General features: G+C 37.1%; 1 long non-coding RNA gene across 1 annotated transcript; it reads right to left on the reverse strand.

Annotated features, from left to right (window-relative positions):
- Positions 1-318: 318 nt before the first annotated feature.
- On the reverse strand, positions 319-1,575 carry LOC143708827 (uncharacterized). Its single transcript, XR_013193664.1, has 3 exons — positions 1,289-1,575; positions 933-1,052; positions 319-606 (listed from the first exon to the last, which is right to left on the reverse strand). It is a non-coding gene; the product is annotated as an uncharacterized LOC143708827 (long non-coding RNA).
- Positions 1,576-6,506: the final 4,931 nt, after the last annotated feature.

A 6,506-nucleotide genomic window follows, 5' to 3' on the forward strand; every position in this document is an offset into this window, starting at 1 on the left:
CTTTGAATGAACTTCATTTAGGGAAAAAATTATCAGACTTTTAGGTTAGTGGCCTGAAAACACCATAAAGATAAAACTGAAGGTCTGACCATGTTTTGATTCAAATTTGAAGATGATACTCCCAAAAATGTAGTTTCTGTAAGCTTTTATTCAAGAAAAGTCTAGGCGTCCTTTGCAAAAGGCCATTTGGAGACTCCAAATGGACACCTGGTAACCAAATGACATAAGGAGTAAACACTACATACAACATACATGTATATCAATTCAGAACTGTTCTGCCCATCAAAGCACACAACAAAAAATGATTACAGCACAACATTTGAACATTTGAACAAAATACTCTTCATTTTGAACAATTCTAATAGCAAAAACATCCTCATCAACATTGTGCCATCTTTCACTGTCTTAGCACTGTGAGGTGCTAAGAGACACAGTAGGTACTGACTGGCTCCCTCTCTCCCTCTCCTTCTCCCTCTCCCTCTCCCTGTACCTCTGGTAATGTTAGCTGAAGCAGATTCAGATGGAGATGAAGAAGACTGCTGTGGTCTCTTTCGTCGCTCAGGACTGGACTCTGGATTCCAGTCCTGATCTGTTTCAGTTGAAGGCCTATTTGACAGCACAGGAACACACAAAAAAGAGGATTTCAGTTTGAGTCAAATATTAGAGACAAACTATTATTAGGAGCATCAAGATTACATCATATTACAATAACAAATGCCTATTTGTCAAATATCTTATGCTTATAATGCTCAGCATTATAAATGCTTTGTAATAATTATATATTTTTCCACATATCTTTACCTGACATCTTGTATTCATTTCCTTCCATTGTTGTTATATTCAATGCACCATTCATTCATATAAACCTATCACTGTTGTTACATATCTTGCTAGTCATCTCCACTGTAATTTTATAATCAAAACATCTTCACCTGACTTATAATCCTTTCCTTCCATTGTTGTTATATCAATGCATCATATGTGTGTGTGACATAAATATTATGTCTTTATGTATAATATACAGCCCTTTTTAATTTTTTTATTTCATTCAACTTTCATAAAAGCTTACAGTGACATTTAACATCAAACAGAAGACAAACAGATATTGGGGAAAACATAACAGATCATACATTGTACATAATATACAGCCCTGTATCACCTAACTACTCATATAGCTTCGTGTCTTTGCTAGTCATCTCCACTGTCATTTTATAATCAAAAACATGACATGAACAGGAAAAATGCCAATACTTCATAAACATAAAAAGTCAAGACAATGCGATTAAACTTACCATTCTAAAGCTGGATCGAGTCCATGAACAAACAGGCCGAATCGACGCTCGACACCGTGGACTCTCTGTCTCCTCGCTCCTCTCTCCGCTTCTTTCTACTTTCTTCTTTACTGTATGTCGTCACCGCGTCCAATTCACTCCCAACACCACAAAAACGTTTGTTTAGTCGACGATCCATGATGGAGATTGTCAAATTTAAAGTTGGAGAAAGTCTCTGCGTTGAAACAAACTCTGTGTAGCAAAACAATAGCAGCTAACCTGTGCACGCGGCTGTGGGCTGTGCGTAAAATCCAAGAGCGCACAGGGGATGAACTAGTTTAAGAAGGCTCTGCATACGTAAACTAAGCAAACTGTCATTCACTGATATCGTGTTTTAGTTGGTTAATACTCCCATCAATCAAAACTTTGCTGACCAGACATTAGTTGGCCTTTATCCTCTCAAAAACCAGGGTGCGAGAGTGACAGGTCTGGCAGCATGTAACGACGCTCCCCTGATATTTTGGTCATTTCAAAGGCTCTGATTTGAAGGAGAGAAAGGTGGAAGGACTCATTTCATCGCCAACAGTCTAAACTACGGGGGAGAGATCGTTTTTGAACATTGGAATACAGATTAGAATTGTTATTTCATTGAAAGTGAACATGATGCATTGCTCTAACTTGAACCGCTTATGTAAACAAAGGAGGATATTTCGTATTTTTCCCTATTTTTTCGTTGTTTTGGATTAAAAAGTGGGATGCATTTTGAAGAGTAGACCCTTACATTGAAATGTATGCTGGTGTTTCTTGGATTCGTCCGAACTGATCTGAACCATAGGAGATAAAAGATAAGTATTGCCGTTCATTTTGTTCATATTTACAGGGTCTGTCAGTCAGTATTTAATTTAACCCTTTCCTCTCTGGTGTATTGATTGCAAAAACGAGTTCAGAACGTGATTCTTGAGTGTTTTAGCTTTCAATTGATGCATACTTTATGATAGTTGATTGAATATTTGTTATAAACAAAGTTAATAAAATTATAAACACGCCCCTACTGCCTGCCCACGGGCCGGTGCTAGATAAGGGGTTTTAAAAATCCAAAAGGCTGACCTTTTTTGCATTTTCTGGAGATTTCAGGATGGCTTTTGAGGAATGAAAAAGAGTGGAAATGCATCTGAGCTGTGGGTGTTATTTTTTTCTTGTTGTTGTTGTTGTTTTAAATTAGGCTTTTTAGGGTCAGTCATCATAAGCTACATATTCACTCACATTTAAATTGTGAAATTACATTCATCTTTGTTTATGATTGAGGGATTATGTTTATTTTAATGACAAGCAATATTGCGTATTTGTTTTTTAGATTGCCATACTTTTACCATCATTTTTTTATTTAATAGAGTAGGCAAAAACTAGAATTTTGCCTTTAAAGATTGTAGTGAAAGCAAATGCTTCAAGGCATGTACTTTTAACAAAAATGAATTTGTGATTTTTACAAACAGACACTGACATCTACAAACTGAAACCTCTGTGTTTTTCAATCCTTTCAAATCTTGACTGTAGTTCAGTCAACACAAACTAATTTTGTCTTTCCCAACTCACGGCATGCTTTCTATTTATCGACCCATACCACATGGGGTGATGTGAAGGTCATGGACACTAACAACATTGCAAGCACATTAAGCTTTTTTTTTTTTTGCACGTATTGACTTCTTAATCAATCACAACAGTCCTCCATCAGACCCAGAAAGATGCTTCACTAACAACAGTTTAGAGGGGCCACTGAATTTTTTTACAGTGTTTACATGATATGTAGGGCTGTCAAGAGATAACAATTTTTAATGTAATTAATTACATGATGTGCCAATTAATTAATCTGCCATGTTTTTTTTTTTTCAGAAGCTGAATCTGAATTGGTATTTAGAAATATTTTCATACCAAAACAGGTGGTATCCTTCAAAATATTTTCTCTTATGTTATGCAAAAGAAAGCAGAGGTGTCAATTCCAGGGGTCAGAAAGTAAAAGTCCTGCCATATGTTTATTCCACCCATTAACTCAGCCAGCTGATTTCACTAATTAGTTCTATCTCCTGGCTGAAAAACTGTGCTAATTAGCAAATCCAGGTGATTGGAACAAAATACTGAGGAGGAATTTTACTTTCTGAACCTGGAATTGACATCTCCGAAAGAAAGAAAGTTATAGAAGTTTGAAATGATATGAGAGTGAGTAAATGTAAATAGAATTTTCTTTATTGGGCAAACTATCCCCAAAATATGAAATGATAGATCTAAACAAGAAACTAAAACTCTTTCTTTCTTTTTTTGTTCTTTTTTTTTTTGAGAAATCGCCAGATTATACTTTTAAATGTGAGTAATGGGTTTCAATTTACTTAAATAATCCATTGTGTGTAATGATACAAATCGAAGCATGCAACAAAGGTTCAAATGTTGAATTGTATGTTACCAAATTGTGATTTTATAGATTTTTTTTAATCTTTATTATGTACTTAAACACTTAAATTTATTATGTACTGAAACATTTTTAGATAGGTTTTCAACCCTGTTTTGTTTTTAACAAAATAACTTTAAAAAGTCCGGTACAAATGTTACTGCCGCTCAAAGGCAGCTATCACAGTTGCTTGTGTGGTAAGGTATGTCCACTCCCATGTATTTAGTATGACAGCCTATCAGCACCCAATTTCTGTCTATTTAAGACTGCGCTTATTTTACCTGGGTATGAGTCATTGCTAGCTCCGCCCCGTGTTGTGGGCGCGCCACCATTCAATGGTATGTTTTTAGCTGTGTGGCTAAGCTGTCTGGCTAATGTTGTAGTTATGTGTAACAGTAAAACTTAATTTATTGTAGTGGTGGGCAGTTGAAAAACAGTTGAAGCAAATGTGCCGTATTGTCGAGGCTACGAAACAATCTGACACCTGTCTCCAGGGGGACCCCTAGTGGTCAGAACAGTGTAAATGCAACAAAAACCTGTGCCAACCATGCATTAAAACACCTTTTAAAAATCTATTCCAATAAAAAAAAAAAAAAAAAAAATGCAATTATCTAATCATCTAATAAGATTATCAAGTGTATATATGTTATTTTATCAATTGCCAGGTTTTGTTTTGGCTCAGCTAAACAGGTCAATAAGACTATTAACTAATATTATTTATTTTAATTATACTAATGTCTATTTAAAACGTCTACAAATGTATAAAACTAATCAGAGATCAGGTGAAACCTACAGACACTCCTCATGATTCATGGGTTGACAGAGATCATCGCCTCCAGCAGTTAACCATTGAAATTTCGAAGTGTTTCGAAACAGTTATGACATAATGAAGCCTCGTTTACTGAAATCACGTGACTGGCAGTTCACTGCAGAACATGAAATCCACAGTCGGATCCAGATCAAACTCCTCCCACCTTACATATACCTAAACCTACCAATCTCCGCCCCCTGATCCTTAAACCCACCCCTAATCCCTAAACCCGCCCCTAGTCCTACCCATCTCCACCCCTTGGATCTTGATCCGACTCCTCCCCGTGGATCTCATGTACTGCATTGAGGTGCTACTGGAGAGATACGCGCTCCAAACCATTGATTCGGAACAAAATATTTGTAAAGGCTTCGAAGCTTCATGAAGCAGTGTTTTGAAATTGCCATCACTAATTTATTGTAGCTGGACTAGTGCTTGATTTCTTGACTTTCGTTTTGTATTCACACTAAAGAAGGTGGCTGGAGTAGGTCTGTTGATTCACTTACTGCCGCATGTGCCGGAGTCGTGCACTCGAGCCTGCTCCGTCTTCAGTCATATTGATATCCGCTGCGTGTGAGCGTTAATTAGTGTGAATGCTTTCAAGCATTCATATGGAATGATATTCCGGACATTATTCAAAAGGAATTGCAAATTGTATTTGCAATTGCGTTTTCAATTTGTGGACGCATAAAATGTGACATAATCCAAACGCAATTGCAAATCGCGCATTACCGTTTGCATTTTCGTTTAAGCGAACGCACACTGACTGCCAAATTTCAAATGAAAATGCAAAGTCCGTTTGCAACTGTGTTTCCCATGTCTTACGAGGTTTGTCTCCATTCCTATTTAAATAGTAATTTCAATTACCACGTCTGCTTTTTCACTTTCTCAGTGTCGCGAGTGTAACCAGCCAAAACTCAAATGGAATCGCAATTCCCTTAGCGTTTGCATTTCCGATGCCTACACTGAAACCTGTCAATCAGTGTCGAGGGTGGGGTTATATGCTATGGGGCGTGTTTGTGTTGGGAAGTGACGTCACTCACAGTCGACGGTCAAGAGGTGATGCGCTGAACGGACTCCGATTTATTTATTTATTTATTTATTTAATGGAGGTAGTTGGTGAAATTGTGGAGGACCTTATGATGCTCGCGCAGCAAGTTGAAGATAGTACATCCTCTACTGATTTCCTCTTACTCAGAAGCCATTTAGTTTTGGATAAATTAAATGAGTTTGTGGCCTTGACCAACAGCAACATCAGTAATGTTGTCTTCGCCAACCTCAATGAAGTAGCTTACAGGCTTTTTGTGAAGGACAGGACAACTAAAGGACCAGGACGCCCTTTACTGGACATACCACAAGAGATGATCGAGTACTACGTGATATGTGGTTACTCATGTGTCCAGCTTGCGCGCCTGCTTGGAGTATCTGAGCGAACTATACGTAGAAGACTAGAACAGCATGGATTAAGGTACTTAATTTTAATACATTTGTATTAGTGAGAGAGGAAAAAGTGGAATGTACAAATAAATAACGAATATAAATATATTTATATTCCCCCCCATACCATAGGGCTAGAGATTTGTACTCTGATGTCACTGATGATGTATTAGACAACATTGTGGCAGAAATACAAAGACATTACCCAAACGCTGGGTACAGGATTATACATGGTCATCTTCGGGCCGTAATACAATTTGTGCTTACATCAAAAGCAAATTAAGTAGAACAAGAGGCTCAAAACCTGGATATCTATGATTTACAAACCTTTCAGTCTTCCTCTGTAAAATATTTTCTGTTTTCATCCTCTGGCTGTAGGAAAAATCACCTGGCCTTCTTTGCCTTAATATTTTCAATACAATCATTAAGTAAAACAAGTTGGCCCTCACTTACCCAAGGCAGAGGAAACACATATTTTTTATATAGTCCTAACTGGTAATAACATCACCAAATTTGCTTTTGATGTAAGCACAAATTGTATTACGGTAGA

Source organism: Siphateles boraxobius, unplaced genomic scaffold (assembly GCF_051911475.1).
Source record: "Siphateles boraxobius isolate OS27281-9 unplaced genomic scaffold, OSU_SipBor_1 43, whole genome shotgun sequence".
Classification (NCBI taxonomy): Eukaryota; Metazoa; Chordata; class Actinopteri; order Cypriniformes; family Leuciscidae; genus Siphateles; species Siphateles boraxobius.